Below are 24854 nucleotides of genomic sequence, written 5' to 3'. Positions count from 1 at the left end.
AGCTTGGGAGGCTAGAGGCGGATACACTTCTGTTGTCTTTTTTTTTTTTTTTGATGTATTACATGTAAATTCAAGCCAAGGTCTTAATGTGTAAATGAGTTAGCACTCTTTTGTTGTAACCAAGTGTTAACTTGGAAAGTTGTAAGCCTTTAGGGCATTTGCTTTTGTCGTTAACATGTAATACTTTTTGTAATGAAACTCTGAAGAATGGAAGAATGTGGAACTTTGTAAATTAATGCACGTCTATATTGATGGGTTTTATGTTATTATTTTGAGGGTGTTACACACCGAGGAACAACTCTCTCTTTTGTATAGAATAAACAAACAATCTTTTGATGTATACTTCTTAAAGCATGAGTTAAATGCTCAATTAAACATTAAAGAAAGCTAGCAAAATAGCCCTAGAGAAAAACCCTAGAACCCTCAAAGAAGATCTGGGAGCCCTAGCCCTAAAAATAGATGAAACCACATATTAATAGAAAACTGATTTGCGATCTCCGCTTGAGTACAAGAATGGCCGCTCAAGCACAGTAAAGGCCGCTTGAGCAAAAAAATACAACTCCCAATACTTTTGCAGGTGATCAAACTTCTGGAACTAAAGATTCTCCGCTCGAGCGCACAAATGGCCGCTCGAGCGAACAAGCAACTTCGACTGCATTTTTGCTTTTTGCTTCGAGGGCGTTACCCTTCGACCCTACCTGGGCGCTGCCCCGGACCCACCAAGGGGCACTGCCCCGGACCCCTGTGAGCTGACCGGGCAGCTCAATCCCCAACATAGTCAGCGAAGTGGCAAACATGAAAGAATAAACTTCTGAAACATCTCTGCAAGGCGCAATTCGGGTTGGATTCGCATCTAAAACTCATAGCCTCACTGAAATAAAAGATTGAATACAATTACAACTGAAAGGAGTTTTGTCAAACAGGATTGCCAAGAATAAAAACCTAACAATCTCTCCCTTTGGCAATGCCGTGACAAAACACACCTAATAAATAAAATCCTAATCACCCTAACCCATTATAGCCAATAAAAACAAACTTCTTTCTCAAGGTCATGATCTGCAAAATAGCTATTAGTGTCACAATCTCCGAAACAACTATTAGTGCCACAAGAGTATATGAAAAAGCAATATACATATGACAATATTATCTTGTCATGATCTACAAAATAGTTATTAATGTCACAATCTCCAAAACAACTATTAGTACCACAAGAGTATATGAAAAAGCAATAGGCATATGACAAGATTATCTTGAAGCATGAGATGGAAATATGAATAAATATAAATTGGAGATTTTAAGAACATGTTGCATGAAAACATGAAAACTAAGACACATGCACCCGACAACATTTCTCCCTTTTTTTTTCATGAATTGCCAAAGGAAGCTCAAACAACGAAAGCAAGATCAAAAACCACACAAGCAGGGACAAGATGATAGAAAAATTAATAACCTGCGAGAAGTAAGCAATAAACAAGCAGTGGATAGCAACACACAAACCAACTAATTCCAAACTCCCTCGCACTAAAAGAAACCACAAACATTGAAAACAGTGAACAAGAAGAAAAGACAAAAACAAAATATGGTGAAACAAGTAAGGAATTTCTAATTTGTACCTTAAAACACACAAGATTATCCAAGAAACACAATTACATGAAAATCTAAGCATAACTAAGGAAATTCAAACCACTAGGAATCAAAGGATATTTGTTGAGTAAAAGCGGAGGCTCCCCCCTCAATCAATGAATCTTTTCTTTTTTCTTTTTTCTTTTTTCTTTCTTTTGCACATTTTTTTCTTTCTTTTGCACACTTATTGGCGGCTGACACGCTCAAGAGTATGGAAATCAAACTAGAAAATCATGGATATAATAATGATAGCCTGGTTGGTGACTCTGAGGTAGCCTTTTCCTCATGGCTAGACTACAAAGAACAGAGGGGAAAGTCACGGAGATGCAAAAAGATGGAAGGTGATTAAGAGACTCAACATCACCCCTAATATGCTAGTATAGGTCAATTCCTCTAGAAAAGCAAAAGATACAATGCCAAAAGTCCATAGAGAAAATGATTACTGAGGCGGAAGACTTCGATATTTGCTAATCCAAGAGTGTGTACAGAATGAGACATACTAATCAAAGTACACATACTCCAAAATGAGTAATGACCACAGAAAGCACACACATATTAACATGTAATGGATATTGTCATTAATTCCAATATGTATCAAGGACTTCTCAAAAATTTCAAGCTTGCAAAACCATACTAAGAAAATCTTTTTGGATTTCTTTTTTCAAAACAAAGCAAGACAGAAAACGAACAGGTACACTTTTTTTTAAACAAAGCAAGACAGAAATGAACAGGCACTCATTAAATGACTCAAAAAGAAAAAGCACATTGAAACCCAAAAACTAAAATGAATAACCAAATTAATACAAGTCAAGTTTTCTCACCCAAATTGCTTTAGTATGAACAAAGTTGTGAGAGTTGCAGTTCTTGGATGGTGTCTTGATGTTGTGGTTCCCTTTAACTTCATTGGGAATCCGTCTCGACTTGGTGTCAAACGTCCTATTCCTAGGTCTAGATAAACAAAACCTCTGTTCATGTTTGGTTTCAAGCAAATCAAACCCTTAACCTCATTACCGCCAATGAAGTGGCTCCTACCCCATGAGATATTGGAATTTCTTTCATCTCTATGAGACATTCTCCCATGCAACTCATAATAATAAGGGCGAATATGACCATAAATACCACAATGATGACAAATAAAAATAGAGTGTACCTTCTTTTCTTTGGCCTTACCAACTCTAGGAAGTTTAAGAAGTCCATCCTCATGTTGAATATTTTGTTCTCCCTTTCCTTGAGTTCTTGTATCATAAGATGTAGATGCACTCGATTTTTGCTTTTTGTTATCACCAAAGCCAATGCCACTCTTGTCATTGCATATTTTTTGAGACCCAATGATATTGTCCAAAGTTTTTGATCATTTGTTCCAAAGACCAATGGTAGCCATAGCACACTTGAGCTCTTCCTCTTTCTTGATCATTAGTTCTTTAAAGGCAACTTGAGACATTTCGAGAGTTTCAATCTTTTCTTCATATGTTGTATAGATTTGCTATAGCTCATTCCTCTCTGTCTCACAAGTCAAGAGTTTTGCACAAAGGGCTTGTCGATCACTAGAAATCTTAATGGCATCATTTCTAGCCTCAGAAATCTCCTCCTTTAGTTTGACATTCTCAACTTCACATGCTTTGAGTTTCATAGTGAGTTTGTCATTCAATTTAGATAATGTAGACACCCCATTTTTGACCGTCCTCAAGACTTGGATGTCACCGTTTGAACACTCGGTGATCATCCATGTTTGTGTTCGTTTGGAGTTCCCGGAGGTCTCGGCTACGCGCCTTGTCTCAGGATCTCCGAACTCGATCGTTTAGTGTCTGGTTTTGCACCAAACACTTGTGTTTTGCCTTGGAAGGGCAGGGTAGGGCTTGTGGACCATCCCCACCCATCACCGGCAGTGGCTAGAGGCCACCGGCTGGTTTTTGCTGCCACCGGCAATGTTATTGCCGGCCGGCACTATTTGTTGCCGGTCAGCACTATTTAGTGCCGGCCGGCACTCTTTTTAGCCAATATGGCATTTTTGGCCGGCCGACTACTGTGCATCTACTTTTGCAGATATTTTAAGACAGCTGTCTTGCTTTTTGCTCCCCTCCATACACGTGTATGGAGGGATCTCCCTCTTATGAAGCTTGTCTTGTAAGCTTTACAAGACAAGAAGTGCCATATAGGGAGAGGTTGGTCTCTTGGCTTAGGGGGTTAGACACTTAAGATATTTTGAGAGCTTAGACAGCCATTGTTAGGGTTTAAGTTCTAGGGTTAGGGTTAGATACACATTCTATCTCTCTTTCCCTCTCTTTTGTGCTCTTGTGTGTGTTTTAGTCCATACTATTGCACACAAGCACCTAGTGTTTCACCTTCCTCTTGGAACTGAGGTTCTAAAGGACTGATTTTGAGGTTTTGGTGTTGGATTCAAGCTAAGGAAGACCATTGGAGCATCATTGTTGAAGAAGGCTTCAAGGGTAAGAATCTCACCCCTTTTTACCCCATTTTTGCATTGTATCTCTACCTATCTTAAATTCGTTTTTGAGCTTAGTGTATAATACAAAAAAGTTCTGTTTTTTAGTCCTCTTGATTGTTTATTAAGAGTGTTTTGTGGTTTGGGTAAGTTTGAATACCCTTAGGCCTTAAAAGGCCTCATTTTGTGCCCTTTTGTGCTAGCTCCGGGATTTTGGTGTTGGGGTCTCTTCACCACTGAAATCTTGGGGGATTTCAATGGTGAAGGTGATGCCTTGAAGTTCCAAGAAGGAGAGGGCCACCCCCTCTCCTTGTTGTCCTTGAAAAGGGCATGTTTTGGCCTCTTGAGAGAGCATTATGTTTGAGGGTGTATTGACCATGACTTGGCTGCTTTTTATGCTTAATATGTCATGTTATGCCTCTGTTTTTACTTGGTTTTGGTACCCCATGCATGCTTAGCATAGTTGCCATGTAATGCCTTGTTATGCCTTAACATGCCTTAGGTTGTGTGCCTTTATTTCTAGCATGTTTTAGGCTTACATTTGTGAAGATTTTGTGCTTATCTTGACATGTTTTAGGTCTGTCCATAAGTGTTTGGGTTGATTTTGGCATGCTTGGTATAGCTCCTTTGTATTTGGGCTTGTTGGCCTTGAGCATATGAATGTATAGCATGACATCTTTGCATTGATTTGGTGATTTGGGGTCACCTTATATGTTATTTCAGTCCTATTTGCATGCCTATATGTTTACCTTGGATGCATCTTTAATGCCTCATAAGCTTGTGTAGCAATGCTCCATGTTTTGGTGTTTATGCATGCCTTTGTTTTTGAGTCATTTGGATGCCATCTAAGTGGTCCTTAGGCCTTGTATTAATGTCCCAAAACTCTGTTTTTGGCCAATGAGTTCATGCCATGTTTGGTCTTGCTAAGTGTAGTTCAATACTCTATTGATTTGCTTTGAGCATTTGGGCCATTTGTTGCATGCTTGACTTGATTTATTGCTTGGTTTGGCACCATGTTTTAGCATGATTTCAATGCTTATGTTGCATGCTATGTGTCCATGATTACCCCCTTTCAAATGTGTTTGAGGGTTGTTCAATTTGTGCCTAAGTGTTGGCCTTTCAACATGAGTATGTGTGCATGTGTATTTGGTCCCTCATTATGGCATTTTGGCTATTGTTTTAGGCCTTATTGGGGCTGCCCAAATCATGTTTAAGACCACCTTTCCATTGGCTAGCATGGCCTCATGTTTGCTTGCATGCTTGCATAAGTGTATCGCCATGCCATGTTGCATCCTTAGCTTGCATGCTTAGGTTGCATTGCATCTTGCATGCATGCCTTGTTCCTTGACTTAGTGATAGGAATTGGGCCTTGTTTGATTTGATTTGGTTTGCATGCATTTGAAATCAAAGTTGCATAATTGGTTCTTTGGGCCATCATGCATGGAAATGCGTGATTGGTGGTCCGAGAATCGAGACACATGCCCCTTTGAGTCATTATCATGATAAGGGACATGGTTGGTGCATATATGCCTTGAATTGTGCTGCCATGCTTTGCCTTGCCCTCTGTTGCTGTCATTTGCAGATTCTGCAGGAACACTCTGCCGATCAGCAGTGTAAGGTGTCGACCGGCAACAATTCCTCTGCCGACAGCTTCATTTTGTGCCGATGGCCACACACCACTGCCGGTGGTAATTCCACTCAGCCGGTGGCACTACCCAGTGTCTAGGGATGCAGTCCTGAGGTTTTGACAGCCTCCAGAGGAGTGAAGGAAGGAAAACAGAGGCAGCCTATGCATGGCGGCGCATTTCCCGAGGCGTCTTTCCTGTTTTCTTAGCTTAAGTTATTTTGCTTAGTTGATTAGGCAGTTTGTACTTATTAATTAGCTTGTGTAGTTAATTAATTTGTATTATTATTTTGGTCCCTCCGAGTGAGGGTGAATATGTAATAAGTGTGCGTGAGTGTGTGTATGTCTTCCAACCTCACGTCTTTCTTCCCTTTTATTTACCTGCTTATGATGGTAGATTAGGGCACGTTTAATTTAGCATACCTTATGCTATGCATGCGTGCATTCATGCATTTGTACTGCATGCATTAGGCTTGGTACATCACGCTAACTGCATTTGTACTTCAAATCACAAATTGAATATGTGATAATTGATCGCATTACATATACCATGCTTAGGTTAACCGAGCCTATCTAAATTGCATCTTGTATGTGTTGCATTAGGCAATTTAACATGAACTAGGACACGCATGTTTTGCTAACTAGTTTACTGTTTTGGCACGGAGTACAATGTAAGTATTTTCGCTTTAGCATCTCGCATGCGTGTGAATGTTAACATGACAGTATGCTTGCCATGCGGCTAAATGCTTATGTGTTAAACTGTTTGAATGCCTGTGGGTGAAGGTTGGATTGTTTGAGTTGGAAAAACTCATTGAAATCCGTGTTTTAGCCTACTTGCGAGTAGCAAATTTCAAAGCATTTTCAAAACAAACGGATATGCAATGTTTCTTTCCAAATTAGGCAATCTAGTCTATACTTGTTTGCTGCGCGCATAATATAGTAATTCTAGGCTAATAAATGGATTAAGAACACATAACGTTTTCAAAATTGGATATCACGGTTAGTAGAGGCCGATCTTCGGATCGGGCGAGAGGGGGTGCTCATAGCTGACCTTCCCCAATCGTACCCTAGCTCCCGAGCCGAGACAACTCCGGTGATGACGGACATGTGGCCTTCGGCACCGAGTCAGGGTTTCCTAAATTTCCCCATTAAAAAAATATTTAGGTGGCGACTCTGTATCTGGCAAAGCAGTCCATGTTTGGCACTACTTTTTCAAAAATCTGTTTCTCAAAACGATTTGCCAGATTTGGACTCTTTGGTTCAGATTAAGAACCGCGACAACAAAATCGCGAGTCCGAACTGTAGTAGCGAGGTCCCCCTCCGCGGGCACGTCTACAGATAAGTTAAGAGATTCCTTATACAACTTTTCATAAGCTTGCTGAAGCTCTTCATCATCCCTCCCCAAGGATTCATCATCAGTGGCATTCTCAACCGGCCTCTTTGGATACTCTATTTGTCCTTCAGTTTCAGAAGTCGCCATGAAAGCAAGCAATTGTTCATGCCCCTCTTCACCTTGTGCTTTGTTGTCACTTTCATCTATATCGAACTCGGATTCATCATCCCAAGTGATAGCGAAGGCTCAAACGATTAGGGAATTCTTGAGCAAAGTGGCCAAATCCTTGGCATTCATAGCATTGGACTCTTTTAGAGTTTCCTTGTATCTTTCCTTTCTCCTTCTTAGTTATAGAATTAATTTTGAGTTTATCTTTGCCTTTGGATTTATGAGTTGATTCCAAAAGATTAGGATTCTTTTTCAGAAAAGACTTTCTAAATTGTTTTACGAAAGCATCTGTAATCTTGGAATCAATCTCACAATCCTCATCAGAATCCTTTCCAACTCTATGAGCATTACTTAAAGCAATATCAACTTTTTGTTTCTTTTTGAACTTTCTATGTGCCTCATAAGTTTGGAGATTTCCAACTAAATGATCCAGCTTGAGGTTGTCAACATCTTGAGCCTTCTCAATAGTTGTAACTTTTGGTTGGAAGCGATTGGGCAAGGACCTCAAAATTTTTCTTACAATCTTGGATTTTGGTATTTTTTTCACCTAAATTGAAGCTGGAATTTACGATGTCACTCAACTTCACATAAAATTCATCAAAGGTCTCACTATTTTTCATTGAAAGGTTTTCAAAACTAGACGTGAGCCTTTGAAGTTTTGAGCGTTCAACTGAAGGAGTGCCCTCATGAATAGTTTGTAAGATAGCCCAAGCCTCTTTTGCGATTTTACAATTGCAAATACGACTAAACTCTTCAGGTGTGATGGCGCAAAAGAGTGAATTGATAGCTTTACTATTCCAGCTACTATTTTGGTAATCGATTGTATCCCACTTATCAATTGGTTTGGGAAAGGTTACTCCATCAACGATAATCGTCGGTTCGGTCCATCCATACATGACAGATTGCCAAACTTTTTCATCAATAGATTTTAAAAATGATCTCATCCGAGTTTTTCAAAAAGAATAATTGGATCCGTCAAGTAAGGGTGGTCGAACCATAGAATTTTTCTCATGAATTAAATCCATTATCACAAATCAAACAAGATCTTGCTCTAAAAGATTTTTTTTACAAAAAAAAAAAAAAAAATAGAGTGACCTGCTCTGATACCAATTGAAAAATCTAGAAATGCCTTAGATATTGATTTGTGATTATATACCATTTTTAAGTAGTAAATAACAATCTCAATCAAATAATCAAGACAAATTGACACAATGATTTTAATGTAGAAAAACCACAATTGGAGCGCCTCCAATTGTGATAAAAAAATCACAGGCAAAAGCCATAAAATAATCCACTAAGAAGACAAAAGGAATTACACAAGTGCACTCTCAATTACCTAGCGAATCCACACCCGAATTGAACCGACCGCTATATGCCTCTTCCACCACTGTCTTTACCTTGGAATCGTCTTGCCCAACATTGAATCCACAACGCCGATGTCGAATCCATGATGATGAGGCACTCCAGAATCCACCAAAGCTTCAGGCCCAAATTTCACTGAATCCACTGAGGAACAACTCTCTCTTTTGTATAGAATAAATAAACAATTCTTTGATGTATACTTTTTAAACCATGAGTTAAATACTCAATTAAACATCAAAGAAAACTAGCAAAATAGCCCTATAGAAAAACCCTAGAACCCTTAAAGAAGATCTGGAAGCCGTAACCCTAAAAACAGATGAAATTACATATTTATAGAAAACTGATCTGCGATCTCCGCTCGAGCCCAAGAATGGCCACTCGAGTGCAAAAATACAATTCCTAGTACTTTTGCAAGCGATCAAACTTTTGGAACCAAAGATTCTCCGCTCGAGCGCACAAATGGCCGCTCGAGCGAACAAGCAACTTCGACTGCATTTTTGCCTTTTGCTTTGGGGGCGCTGCCCCTTGACCCTGCCGGGGCGCTGTCCCGGACCTGCCAAGGCCCTGGACCCCCACGAGCTGATTGGACAACTCGATCCCCAACATAGTCAACGAAGTGGCAAACATGAAAGGATAAACTTCTTAAACATCTCTGCAAGGTGCAATTCGGGTTGGATTCGCATCTAAAACTCACAGCCTCACTGAAATAAAAGATCGAATACAATTACAACTGAAAGAGTTTTGTCAAACGGGATTTCCAAGAATAAAAACCTAACATAAACCAATAACTTCTCCACAATAATCGTCCAATTGGGGGTGTTTGGCAAGTTGGATTTTAGCTTTTTTTTTTTGACTAAAATCCACAAAAAGACAAAATAGACTAAAATAGCTAATAAGATAAAATGTCACATCAAATCCGTAATCATTTCACTTTTTTCTTTCACGAATATCACATCAAATTACAAAAAAATTCAACTATCTTTCAAAACATGAAAATTTTATCCTACTAAAATAGCCAAAGACTAAAATAATGTACTAAAATAACAACTTTCCAAACACCCACATTATAGAAGAAAAATCAAGTCCAATAATACTTGAGTGACCAAGTCCAACCACCTTAATAACAAATAGAGAAATAAATACAATAAAGAATATTAAATTGGTTTAACTTATGAAAAGTGCAAGAGATCTCAAATGTTATAATAAATATTTTATCAAATATTTCTTGTGAAACTCACACTATGTGAATTTATATGCATCTCGACATTTGGTAAAATATTTAGAATTCTTGTCATTACTCTTAATGTATATTCATCATCTAACAATGCCATATCATCTAAGTTGTAAATCTCATTAACATTTTCAGCCACCAACCTGCACCTACCCTCATGTGATCCCCCTCTTCCCCTCAACGCCTCTCTGCTCTGCCTCCCTTTCCTTTCTGCCCCAACCATGACCACAGACCTACCACTCCCCTTTCTCTGCCACCAACACCAAACCCAAAACCACCATTAAGCCTACCACACAAATCATCAGCACCAAAATCACAAGGTTAGAAAAGAAAAAAATGCTAGAATAATGGAAGATTTGGATCTCAATAAAAATGTGTTCTATCGGTAAAAGGGAATTATATCAATAGGCTATAAATATTACAAATTCTAATCTAATTCAAACAATATGGGCTTAAATTCAAAACCCAATTTGACACCTTTAAAACCTGTTATGGTAGTTGATTTTTTAATTTTGTTTTTCCAGGTTTTTAGGGATTCTCGTGATCTAGATTTTGGAGGAGCGAAGTAGAGGGGGTCGACATTCATGGAGTTAGTGGTTGGTGGTGCTGGTTGGGTGCAGGTGGTAGTAATTGGTAGTGGTAAGTTCATTTTATGAATAAACTTGCGCGAATTTATGTTTAAGTTATTTTTTTTGTGGCATTACTTATGTAAGTTCGTGAAAATTTATGTAATTTTGTATAGAGTTACGTTCGGTGCATTGCACAGCGGAGCATTTTCTGTAATGGATTTAGCTTCTCTCAATGAGAGAGCATTTGAGTTTGGTACGCCTATTTTGGGACCAATTTCGGTGATCTGAACCATTCATGTAGGATTAGTCGAGTATAATATTAATGTAAAAAATCATGATGATCAGATATTGTTAGCTATATATTTGAATAAAATTTCTATAAGGAAAAATGGATGGTTATTCTTGAAATTATATTTGTCGTCCATTTTTTTAAAACAATATTCAAACATATAACTATCAATGTCCAATCACCTTGATTTTTTGCATGAATATTTTTCTCAACAGGTTGAATGATTCGGATTACTAAAATCGGTTTCAAAATTGGTCTACCAAATTCAAATGCTCTCTTAAGTTGAGATGACAATTTGAAAAAAATCAAACCCTTTTGTAGTTATGACTTGTTACATATATAATTATTTTATAATAAAAAATATTTAAAACTCCCAATATTATGTTATTTTATTTTATTTCATTCAATTAATCTCACAATGACCAATCAACCTAACTTGAATTCAAATTTGAGACTTTGGGTGACTGTTGTGCGGGGCACAATAGTCATTGTAGCTTGACTTTTTTGCGCCCCCCTTTCGGAAAGCTCGAATTGGTCCTACAGTTCGGACTCCTGTCACGGTTCTGAATCTAATCTCACAAAGCACAATGTGAGACTAAGAAACACCAAAGAGTCCAAATCTGGCAATTGGTTTTGAAAAATCAATTTTGGATCAAAAAGCGCCAAACATGGATTGCTTTGCCAGATTACAGAGTCGCCACCTAAATATTTTATTTTTAGAAAATTTAGAAAACCCTGACTCGTGCCTAAGGCCACATGTCCGTCATCACCAAAGTTGCCTCAGCTCGAGAACTTGGGTACGAGAGGGGAAGGTCCTGAAATGAGCACCCCCGCTCGCTCGATCAAAGATCGGCCTTTACTAACATGATATGTTGTTTTTATAAACACACGTGTTCTTATTTCGATTATTAGCTAACTTTCTATGTGATGCACACAGCATACAAGTATAGACTCAATCACGAAAATTGGAACAAAATAACTCACGTTTGTTTTTTAAAATGGTTTGAAAGTGCTACTCACAAGTAGGCTAAAGCCTGGATTTGCCACCCTCAAGTGGGCTTAAAACTCACAATTATCGAATTGCTCCAATTCATGCAATCAAGCCTCTACCCACAGGCATTCATGCAGTTAATCATTTAAGAAAATAGCCTCATGGCAAACATGCTGTCATGGTAACACTCACACTCATGCAAGTATGCTAAAGTGTAAACACTTACAGTGTACACCGAGCCAAAACGAAAAACTAGTTAGAAATCAATGCATGATCCTAGCTATGTTAAAATGCCTAATGCAATGCATGCAATAATGCAACTAATAGGCTCGACTATCTAAGATGGCATATGAATGCTACAATTGATACATGTATTCAAATAGGAATCAAAATACAATGCAGTTTGAATGATGAGCCGAGCCCGGTTCATGCAAGACAAATGAATGATGCAAACATGCAAGCATAAGGTATGCTAAGTGAAATATGCCCTAATCTAACCACTGAAAACGGGTAAATAAAAGGGAGAAAGACGTGGGGTTGGAAAACATTCACACACATACGCACACTTATTACAACATTCTGCCCTCTCGAAAGAGGGTCCAAATAAATAAGGTAAGCTATACTATGCTAAGCTAATCAAATTAATCTAACTAAACTAATTAGACTAATTATTACACAACCAAAATAAATAAATAGCTAAGCTAAGTTACTCAATTATTACAACACTTAATTAATTAGCGTATTAATTAATTAAATTACAAAACTATGTTAACTAACAAGTATAGCACTATACAACACTGCCTCAGCTCTGTTTGAAGAAGTTGAACATGCATGCATGCATTCGGTTTCTCACCCTGAAAAGCTCTCCGGTTTGCTCTTGAGAGGCTCTGTTTGCAGGGTGTCTTCAAGAACCTTCTGCTGAACCTTACCAAAACAATGCTGGGGAGTGCACTAGTGGCCTGCTGGCCATGAGAAGCTGCTGTCGGCCACTTGCCGGCCAGAAAAAGGCACTGCCGGCCAAAAATGATGTTACTGCCGGCCAAGGATGAGGCAGTGCCGGCCATCAGTGGGGCACTGCCGGCCACTGGTGTGCTGCATCACCATGCTGCAACAGAGCTCAAGCAAGGGGAAATGGGAGAGTCTCCCAAGGGCATGTATGTACTGTGCCACTCCTTATCACCTTAAAACATCAAGGGAGAGGCACTATTGGATCCAAAACCATCAATCAAGCATTTGGAATGCATGATGGCCAAAGATCCAATCTTGTACACATTCAATAAATGCAATGCAAACAAGACTCTAAATCCACTACCTCATCATGGATGATCAAAGGCAATGGAGTAAAAGGAGATTGGCTCACTTTCATCACTTTGAGTATGAACTGGACCAATCCACCTTGGGTTCAACATAATGTCCGATTGAACACAATGCAATGCAAATGCCACATGCTTATCTTGACATGTTTTACTTGATTGATTTTGTTTACAAGTTTTAACATTACCAACCATTCTTTAATCGGTTAAGTCCAAATGATTTCCCTCTAATGATAAGGTGTCAACCAAAAAGGGAGGTTTAAGGCATGAGTGGGATGATGCCTTTGACTAGAAGGAACCCTCAAAAGAGGGTTAAAGCCATTTGAGCACCAACCCTACCTCATGTTTAAACATAACCTTAAGACCAAACAACCCTCAAAGCAAATTAAAGAATGGAGAAATGAGGGAGGTAACAACCATGCAATGCATGATATGGCATGAAATACAAGACTCTAACATGCGCACAACGCATGCACCACATTTAAGAGACTTAAGCATAAAAAACTAGTGAAGGACACAACACTAGCACCATGCAATACAATGCTTAATGGGCTAAACCAGCCCTAAACAGACCTCAAGCATGCTAAAACAGTGGCCAAAATGAGCTCAAATGATAGCATGAAAAGCAAGAAAAAGCATGCTTAAATGATGGCTCACAAGCAAGGCACAAAGCTTAACTCTCAAACACATGGAAATAGTGAAAAACGTGAAAGTGTGACTAAGCTACAAGCACTGAAATCATGTGTGAAATGATGCCAAAACATGCAAACACCTCAAGCTTAGCATGTTAAAGACTTTGAAACTCAAAACTAGTTAAGGCCATTTACATTGTAGCTATACAAAGAAAACCTCATATGACCTAAACCACTCAAAACATAGTTAAACCATGCTAAAACATGGATAAAAGTGTGCTGGAGTGTAGCCAAAATAAGCTAGAATGATGGGCTAAAGCATCAAGCATACAAGGCTAATTAGCACGATTATACTACAAGTGTAAGAAGCATGCATGAGGTGACTCAATCAGGCCAAAATAGAGTTACAACATCCTGAAATAAGGTCAAAAATAGGCTGAGATCAAGCCAAGTGATGGTAGAAAAACATGCTCAACAAGTAGGCCAACAAGGCATGCAACCAAGAAGCAAAGAGGAGAGGCCACCCCCTCTTACTTTGGACCTCAAAACATGGTTTCTACCACTAATATTTCTCTAAGTTTCAGTGGTAGAAAGGCCAAACAAAGGGTGCGTTAAAAACCTTAAGAGATGGCACAAAGCTTAAGCAAATAAGGCACACAAAGGGGGTGAAACACCCCTAACTCCCACAGGGCCTCAACCAACCATTTTTAACACTTTAAAAAAGAGATTTTTGTAGTTGAAAGCTAGGCCAAAAATATCATGCAAGGGTGGCCAAACCAATGTACAAAGACAAAGCTTAAAGAGGTAGATTCTCACCCTTGAAGCATAACTTTAAAATAGCAATCAAACAGCCAACTTCTGAGCCAAAATCACTCCAAGGAGCTCCAACGAGGCTTCCAAGAACCTCAAGCCTAAGGTTAAGGTGTTTGGCTAAGGGTGCTAGTGCAAATATGAAGAGAAAGCACACTTTCAAGGGTAAAATGTAGAGAGAGAGGATTCTAGAGTGAGAGAGAGAGAGATTCAACTCAGCCAAAATTTTCCAACCCCTTGCATGCATATAGATGAGCCCTCTATATAGGTGATACAAGAAACCTTCAAACAAATCCAACCCTCTACGTGTAAGCAGATGGGCTTAGCTGTGCAAACAGTTGTCAAAATATCTGCAAAAATATCTGTTAAAGCATTGGTGGCCGGCCGGCCATCAGTGATGGCCGGCAGTGCCTTATTGATGGATGGCAAGGCAAAGCCTATGGCCGGCAGCCCTCTCTGATGGTCGGCAGGCCATCAAGGACATCACAAAGCAAAGACCAACACATGGTCCAAAAATAAGACAGAATGGAAATAGGGTTTGGAAGGATCAAACCTGGAACATTCCGTCGCGAAAGTCGAACACTCAACGAGCAATCAAACTTGTCACTGGATGTACCTGCAAGCACATTCAAGTCTTGAGGACGGTTAAAAATGGGGTCTCTACAGTCATGACTATGAGTTTAGTGGGATCCACTCCGGTTCCCAACTTAATAATTTCAATCGTTCATTTTTCATAGTCCATTGAGTAGTACATTGCTTTAAAAAATCAAGTTAATCGGACATCAGTATCCTTTTGATTAGAACACATTTGTATCTAAAAACAAATAAATGGTAGGTATGATTTTGAGTATTAACTTGAATACAAAATATGATTTGATCAAAAGATTGTTGATTTTGAGTGTTAACCTGAATACAAAATATGATTTGATCAAAAGATTGTTGATATCCGATTAAATTACTTTTTTGCAAATGAACTTTAAAAAATAAACAATTCGGATCATTGAGATAAGATCTTAAATGAATCCCACTAGAAGAACATCAATGACAATTGTATAGCAACCATTCCATTCCCTCAAATTTTTACATGGCAAACTTATGCTACAATCATAATTTAGACTTGTTATATTTATAATTCATTCTAATAAATTTATAATAAGAAAGTTTTTAAAATTCATGATATTATTTATTTCTTTATTCGACTAATCTCATGGTATGAGACAAGCATGTATATTTATACAAATTCTAGGTCATGCCAGATTACTAGAATAGGTTGTTTAGGAAGATTATAGGTCTGGTCAGATTGAGTGATGAAATTACTAATGTACTGGTAATTGGAGATGTATAATAAATTACATTTATTTATAATGATATTAGTTAGTTGCGATTAAATCTATAAAATTACGTAAAAATTCTTATTATATAAATATAACTTTATTAATTTTGTATAGTAAAGATAATAATGTATTTTCACATTCAATCCCATTCCAATTCCATAGAGTTGGATTGTAGACCCCTCCCTCCCCCGACGCATCCACATAAGCTTTAGGGTTAGAAACATGTCCTAAAATACTAATCTTATTTTAAATTTTTGGGTAATTATAAATAAACTTTATGAGATTTGTTAAAAATACGAATTGCCTCTATAGTTTGGAAAATTATAAACACCTTTTTGTTGGAATTTTTTATTTAACAAAATAAAAAAATAAATAAAATTCCTAACAACTCTTTTATACAATAATAAAATTATTTAAATTTTTAATTGAAGCAAATTTCTGACATCATTAAAACTATTAATTGACTTAATGATTTATTAATAAAAAAGGTCATTTATTATGAAATTAGAAGCTTCAAGGGGCGAGATGCAATTTCTAAAATCATAAAAGGCAATTTGTATTTTAAGTAAATCTCAAAGAATATATTCGTAATATACCCTAAATTTTTTAAAAAAGAAAAAAAAATCTCGAATGGTAGTTTCCTTGTCAGATCATCTTGATAGCCTTATTTTGGGGGTAGAAATGAGACAAATAGAGGGGGTTGTGGCATATAGGGCTTTTCTTAGGGAGCCTCTATTTGCACACCACTTATTGTCTCAATTCACACCATTATCCCAATTTTTTTTAATTACCATTATATCCTTTAATTAAATTACCTACATAACCCTCTCTCTCTTTCAACTCATCACCGCTGGCTACATTCTCCTTCCAACCCCACGACCGCCTGCTGCCACCTCCTCTAACCCCACCAGCACCGATTGCCATCCGTTACCTCCAATAGCACCATTTCCATCCACCTCAACCCCACCACCGCCGGTTGCCATCTACCCCACTTCCACTGCCTCTCCTGCTGCCCCTACCGCTGGCACCATCTTTCCTCTGCAACAACTCTCAAGCGCCTCCTTCAGCAAACCCCTCCTATCGCATCCTCTTCTTCTTTTCTTCGCTTGCTCACTCTCTCTCTATTCTATTGATCATCGATCGATCTTAGTCAATCGCGAGGGTTGGGGGTAGTGGTCACTAAGGCTATGATGATGGTGGGGTGTGGTTGTGGAGGTGTCAGAGTGGGGCGGAGTTAAGGCAAGGAAGGGCTGAAGGAGTCTGAGAGAGGGACGGTGGTAGTCAGGATGGGTTGTGGAGGGTGGATGAGGGTGGAAGTGGGTCATCAAAGGTGGGTCATCGGAGCTGGTGGTGACTGGGTTGGAGGTAGGTAGGGTTAGGGTATTTTGGGCATAAAGGGTGTGAATTGAGAAAATAATAAAAAATGAAGATGGTGTGGAGGTGTGAACAGAAAATGGTGTGTATTGAGGTAAACTATGGTGTGTAAATAAAAGCTCCCCTTTTCTTGGTTTCTTAACATGCATGAGCGCATTAATAAAATACATATATCAAAAGGCTCTGAAAAATTTGTATTTTTATAGGTAGTGTTTGGTTTCTTCTTTGCTAATTGCAGAGATGGCCCCTCCTTTCAAAAATACTTTAAGTTCTCGCCACAATTAATTAAATTAGGAATGTTTGGTTAATGACTTATAGTTGTGTTTGATTATTACTCGTAGTGGTTGTTTTTATTTATAAATTTAGTTATATATCACCACAATTTTTATATAGAGTTTAATTTCAAAATAATGTGACAATGAAAAAAATTATGTTCATATAACTACTACTTGTTCTATAATATGAAAAAAAGTATCCATATAATACTATTTGCTTTTTTGTTTTTTTTTTTTATTTTGTACATATTCTAATATTGACTGAGAAATTTATTTGCAAATTTAATAATGTTTTTTAAAAAATTTATAATTATAATAATGTATCTTTTATTATAATTTACATATAATATTTTTTCTATGAATAAAATAATTTTAATTTAGTGGTCAATTTTAAATATGAAATTTAATTGCCACCCCCATCTCCATCCCCCTCCCTTTCCTCCTAATTCTTGCATTCGCTACTGACTACTTGTAACATTTCAAACAAAAAGAAAGGTTGCAACTTGCAGGCAAAGTCTAGGTACAATTGGTAATGTGATCTCATCAAATAATTTTTTTCTTTCCCAGAGCAAATCAATATTGGTTTCTCTTCTTTCACTCTACAAGACTACAATCTATTTCCTTCATTTTCCTAATCTCTGTTTCTACCTCTACAACTAAAAGAAAAAAACAACAACATGGCTGCCACCTTGGTTGGAGGAGCATTTCTATCCACCACCCTTCAAGTGCTGTTTGACCGTTTGGCTTCTCGCGAGTTCGTCAACTTTTTTCATGCTCAAAAGCATGGTGATAAGCTCCTCAAGAAGCTCAAGTTAACATTGTTGGGACTTAATGTTGTGCTCGATGATGTAGAGGACAAGCAGATCACTAGCCGTGCTGTTAAAGACTGGGTGGACAAACTTAAAGTAGCTGTGTATCATGCAGATGATTTACTTGATGAGATTGCTACCGAAGCTTTGTGATGCAAGTCTGAAGACAAGTACCATAGCGGGTCAGACTAGGTACCAAGTCCCATCTTGATTTCTTCTTCTAGTTCATTTGATGCAGATATAGTGTCCAAGATAAAGGAGATCATCGACATATTAGAATATTTTGCGAAAGAAAAAGATGTCCTCGGTTTGAGAAAAGTTGCTGGGCAAAAATGGAATCACAAATTGCCAACAAGTTCTTTGGTTGATGAATTTGGTGTTTGTGGAAGGGATAGTGACAAGGAGGATGTAATTAAGTTGCTGCTCTCGGATAAGGCAAGTGGTGGTAATCAAAAGATAGATGTGATTGCAATAGTGGGGATGGGTGGGGTTGGCAAGACCACCCTTGCCCAATTTTTATACAATGATGGCAGAGTAGATGATCACTTTGATATGAAAGCATGGGTTTGTGTCTATGATGAATTTGATGTTTTAAGAGTTACAGGAACAATTCTTGAGGCAATCATTCTGCAGGGTTCTGATACAATGGACCTAAGAAAAAAGGACCTTAATCAGCTTCAAGTCAAGCTCAAGGAATGCTTGAGTGGGAAGAAATTTCTTATTGTTCAAGATGATGTTTGGAATGAGAACTATGATAACTGGGATAGCTTGAGGATTCCTTTTGGATATGGAGGACATGGGAGCAAGGTTATTGTTACAACATGCAATGAGAGCGTTTCATCTATTATGCAAACATTTCCTATTCATCATTTGCAACAATTATCGGATGAAGATTGCTGGAAATTTTTTGTCAAACATGCATCTGAGAAGGAAGATTGTGGTGCACATCTAAAACTTGAAAGGATTGGTAAACAAATTGTGAAAAAGTGTAAAGGTTTGCCTCTAGTAGCAAAAACATTAGCCGGTCTTTTGGCGCTCTAAACGGGATGTTGAGGATTGGACTAATATATTGAAAAGTGGAATATGGGATTTGCCAAAGGAGAAAAACAATATTCTTCCAGCCTTAAAATTGAGCTATCATTACCTCCCTCCACATTTAAAGAGATGCTTTGCTTATTCTTCTATATTTCCTAAAGATTATGAATTTCAAATGGAGGGATTAGTCCTAATGCGGATGGCTGAAGGTTTTGTGGTGCAACCCATAAGTAATAAAACGAGGGAAAAGGTAGGTTATGAGTGCTTTTATGAATTGCAATCAAGGTCATTTTTTCAACGATCAAATGCCAATAAATATTATTTTGTCATGCATGATCTTGTTAATGATTTAGCTCAGGCTGTGTCTAATTTTTGTTATATGTTGGAGAACGATAACGCACATCATATTTCTAAAAGGGTACATCATTTCTCATGTGTTAGCAGCAAATTTGATGGCTTTGAAAAATTCAAGCTAATTAATGATGCTAAGTTTTTGAGGACTTTTCTAGCACTAAATCCTACAGTCTATTCTTATTCGTGGTTGAGCAAAAAGGTTCTGGATGATATTTTACCGAAACTAACATGCTTACGGATGTTGTCTTTGCCATGTTATAAGATTATGGAATTGCCTCATTCAATTGGAAATTTACTACATCTACAGTATTTCGATTTTTCCTACATGGAGATCAAACAATTGCCTGAATTAGTTTATTCCATGTATAATTTAGAAACATTACTTTTATATGATCGGCTAACTACCTTGCCGATAAATCTTCAAAAACTAATTCAGTTGCGCCATCTTGATATTATTGAAACTAATTTATAGGAGATGCCAATGCAAATGAGTCAATTAAAAGGCCTCCAATTTTTAACTGCCTTTGTGGTGGGCAAGTCCAAGGGGTTAGGTATTGTCATGACCCAAATCCGCCCCTATGGGTTTAGCACCGTAACCGGCCAGTAATCCAAGATTACCGAAGGCCTGTTTAACAGTAATACAGTAATACAGAGTACAGGGGCTGGCGGAAGCCAATACAGTAAATAAACAATGTCCAATGAGCTGTGATAGTTTGTATGCAAAAAGACTTTTCATTCAAATATATTTATATAGTCGAACAAAACAGTATGTACATATATACAATCATTCAGTTCAGGGACCTAATCTGTCACGACCCGAACCCGCCCCCTATGGTTAAGGATGTAACCGGCCAATAATCCTGAGATTACCTACGACCTCAAACCAAAAAAGACATAACCCAACAGAGTAAAGGGGCCGAACGGAAGCAATAATCAAAAACTTTGTCCATAGAGCCGTGCTTATATGCATTTCAAGACAAACCATACTCATACACGTTAATAACCCACGTCAAAAGTACAGTACCATAAAATTCTTTTCAAACAGGATCATCCAACTAAGTCAACCCATGACAGACTATTTACAAATATACATAAAGTCCTTGCCAGCAAGACAAAATATAGTTACATAACAAAATGGCAAGGACAGGTCTCGTGCGTGAGACACAATGTTGACTTTCTCAAAACTCATGTTGTTCCTGGAAGATTTCACTGGGGCTGGGCTTGGACTTCCCTCGGCTCACCTATAAACACATGAATGAGCGTGAGTGATAGCCCAGTGAATAATATCGAATACATAAATTACATAAGCTATATGAAGAACAACATGCTCCGAACGGCCTTGGGCCCAATGCATATTTCTGCTTAATATATATACACTTATACAAAATTCAAATCAAATGACTGTAGTCCCAAACATACTGGCCTTTGGCCCAATCAGATTTCCATTCATGTCAAAACGGCCTTCGGCCCATTCATCTATGTCAGAATGGCCTTCGGCCCATTCATTTACGTCAAAACGGCCTTCGGCCCATACATTCGTGTCAAAACGACCTTAGGTCCATTCACTTATGTTAAAACGGCCTTCGGCCCACTCATCCATGTCGAAACGACCTTCGGTCCATTCATTTCTATCAAAACAACCTTCGGTCCATTCATTTCTATCAAAACGACCTTCGGTCCATTCATTTCTGTCAAAACGACCTTCGGTCCATTCATTTCCAGAATGTCAGACTTTTGTCCACAATCCCAATTAGCAACTCATAAAGCTTATAAGGGAAATAACAATTGGACATTGACAAGCTTTCAAATATCGATATTACTCACAGTGATCGGCTTGTGGATTTGCCCTGGAGCTTGACCCTACATATTCCATGAACACAAAAGGGTCATTATCAATTCAACCCGTTCATTAATTTACATATTCCTCTTTAGGCTATATTCTTATCTCATTAACTCATTTACAATGCTTAACACATGCCTAAGAGTGCTTACAAGTGAAAGAGAACGGAAAACAAAACACAGAACAAGCATATAAAATTTCAGAGAACAGGGTCCCCGCTCGAGCGTGGACTCCCCCGCTCGAGCGAAGCCAAGAGGCCTGCAAAAGTACTGGTTACTTCAAAATTAAGCTCGAGTGTGAATTAGGGCGCTCGAGCGGAAGGCCTGTTTACAAAAACTCCCCGCTCGAGTGTGAGATATCCCGCTCAAGCGTACATCCATTTCTGCAAAAAGTGCTGGGAGCACGATTTCTCCGCTCGAGCGGCCCTTCCCTCGCTCGAGCGGAAGTCAAAATTCTGGAAATTCTAGGTTGTGTTCTTGAGCTTCAAATCGATTTTCCAGCTACATCACTTGCATGCAATGGCTCAAGTCTCAAATATAATCATACTAACATGATGCAAACCCCAATTCACAACCCAATGAAGCTTAACTCACAATTAATTCACACGCATGCCCCAATCTCCCATCAAACTCATTCTAACATAACAAATTCATACATTCAATCCCATGTCTTCATAATTTGTATATGCATGTGACGAATTAGCCACATTCTCAACTTAGATGCACAATTGGTGATCAAAACATGAGTTTCAACTACAATTTACATGGATCATACCCCTTTGAGCTCAAAACATGCAATATTCAAGACAATCAGACACATGTGTGCATATATGGGTCTCCATTATAACAAATTCAACTCAATTTCCTTGTGGTCAAACAATCCCATGCTCTAGACCCTCTTTCAACCTTGAATTCACAAAATGATAGTTAAAAATTTACATGAACTACTCACCAAGGAGTTTAATCTTCACAATCTATGGCAATTCTTGTGTTATCTTCAAGGCATTCAAGGATCAAGAGCAAAACTTAGATTTTTCTCCCCTCCCTCTCTCTAATAGCCGACCCTCCTCTTCTCTTAGAGTTGATCAGCCCAAAATCAATGTAAAGGGAAGGAATTGGTTTTTAATAAGGTTTATAATAGCCCTTCTCACATATTATTTCAACATAAAATAATTGGGTACTCGATTCACCAATTAAACCAATTTAATCTGACCTGAATCAATTTTCAATTAAATTTCACCGTAGGCTCTAAAAATTATGCCAATCATAATGGCGTAATCAATTTCGAGTTCCGTGACCGATAAGGCCTTCAATTTAATTTCTAAAACAGATTATTCAGACAGGTATTCCTACGGTGAACAGATAAGACTTCAAAATCACAAATATTCACATAATGGCACATAAAATCATGCTAAACACATAATCATACTCAAATTAAGGACCAATTAGCATACTACGGGACAGGGGTATCACATAATCCCTATTAAACAGTACAGCACAGTAAACAAAATAGTTACAGAGACAGAAGGGGGAACTAAAACACCCCTAAGCCATAACTCGACAGGCTCGGAACCTCGCAGTGAGGCACAGTGGTTGGCTGACAAAACTGGAGCTTACCCCGACGCTTCTAACCACGGTCTGGTGCCTGTACACCTACATGTATATATGACCACTGAGCTAAAGCCTAGTGAATAACACAATGCATAAAGGGGTTAAGAATGAATGTCCTTACAGTAATGAAAACAGTTCGTTAATTCAGTGTATCAGTCATTCAGTCATATGTGGTACATCCATTAGCATAACAGTACAGTAAACAGTACGTCTTAAAAGACCGAACGGTAAATGATGGCCATCAATCAGTAAACAGTAGTGGTTCTAACAAGGGAACCGACAGAGATCTCTGTAATAGTAACAGTAAATAGTAGTTGCTAAGGATGCCACAATACAGTTCAGAATATAGGACATACATTCATTCAATTAACAGTATTAGCTCAGAAAGTAGTATAGTCCAATTGTTCAGAAGATAATCATTTTGAACATATCTTTACACAGTTGTTACTCATAGAGTTTTGGGCTACAGTAAAGGTAGAGTGCGTCCCCAGTCGCCAACCCTACACAGTTACAGATTGAACACACACTAAGCTACACAGTTGGGAAAGATAATAACTTAATCCCTAATTTGCCTCGGTGTGGTTCTACATCTATATCCTCATTAAGATGCCTTAAACTAGGCCTAATAATGCCTAGGATGAGATGAGGACGCAAAGATGCACTTTAAAAGCATTTTCAGAATTTTCAGAAAACAGGGCTCACGCCCGAGCGTAGGTTTCTCCGCTCGAGCGGACATGCAGACAAAGGTTTCCGCTCGAGCGTAGAATTACCGCTAGAGCGTTCTACAAAACAGTCAAAAGTGCTGGATAGGTGAAAATCACGCTCGATTGGGTGCTCGACACCCGCTCGAGCATGTGACACAATGTCCCGCTCGAGCGTCAATTATTCCGCTCGAGCGGACTTCAAAACAGTGCAAAGTGCTGGGAGCACGAATTTCACACTCGAGTGCCAGTCACCCCGCTCGAGCGTGAGTTCAAAATCTAGAATTTCCAGATTTGAACTTCAAGCTCAAAACCAGGTTCAAATACATCAAAACCAATCCTCTGGGGCTAATTTTCCAGAAAACTCCTCAAAACTCATAGTTTAACACGATTCCAAAGCTCAATTGTAAAACCAAGGCCCAAGGGTAGTTTAATTAATTTTAAACCAATTTTCTTCAACAAGATGCAAACATGACATGCATGAGTTTAACTCAATTCGAAGCTTCAATTTCATGCTCTAATGAGCCAATTCTTCCAAGGACGATATGAAATCATGGTCCTAAACATAATATGAACATGCATGTAGCATTTTACCATGAAATCAACTCACAACTCAACAATTCAAACATGCATGCAATAATTAAGCTTCAATTCAATACTTTTGAACCAATTCATGATTTAACTCTTTAATCTACCATGATTCATGCTAGAAGGAACTTAAATACACGATTAAGAGAAGGAAATTGATACCTAGGTTCCTCAATTACAAGTCTAGAGGCTTAATTATGAACTTAAGCTTTTAATTCTTCAAGATTCAAGCCAAATCTCTATGTTGAATTCCCTATTCTCACTTTCACTCTCTCTTGGTCGGCTAGAGCTCTCATATAAGGCATGAGGAAATGATTTGGTTCAATGTATACAAGTCTCAAAATGTATAAGGTAGTGGCCACTAAGTGGCACTAATGTAATTAAGTCAAACTATGCAATTTATCAATAATTAACCTAATTTAATCATACCAAATCACATTTCAATTAAATATACCATAAAATCATATAAATTCCAATGATCTCAAAACATCAATCAATTTCAGATTCGGCCGCCGATAAGGCCTTCAATTCGCAATTTAAACACAA

General features: G+C 38.2%; 1 pseudogene; it reads left to right on the top strand.

Annotated features, from left to right (window-relative positions):
• The first annotated feature begins 18645 nt into the window (after positions 1-18645).
• LOC145812982 (putative disease resistance RPP13-like protein 1 pseudogene) lies at positions 18646-20041 on the top strand (annotated as a pseudogene).
• The last annotated feature ends 4813 nt before the right edge of the window (positions 20042-24854 follow it).

Source organism: Camellia sinensis, chromosome 15, assembly GCF_055761805.1.
Source record: "Camellia sinensis isolate YWXY chromosome 15, ASM5576180v1, whole genome shotgun sequence".
NCBI lineage: Eukaryota > Viridiplantae > Streptophyta > Magnoliopsida > Ericales > Theaceae > Camellia > Camellia sinensis.
Note: the sequence above shows the minus strand (reverse complement) of the source record. Positions and strands in the feature narration are given on the sequence as shown.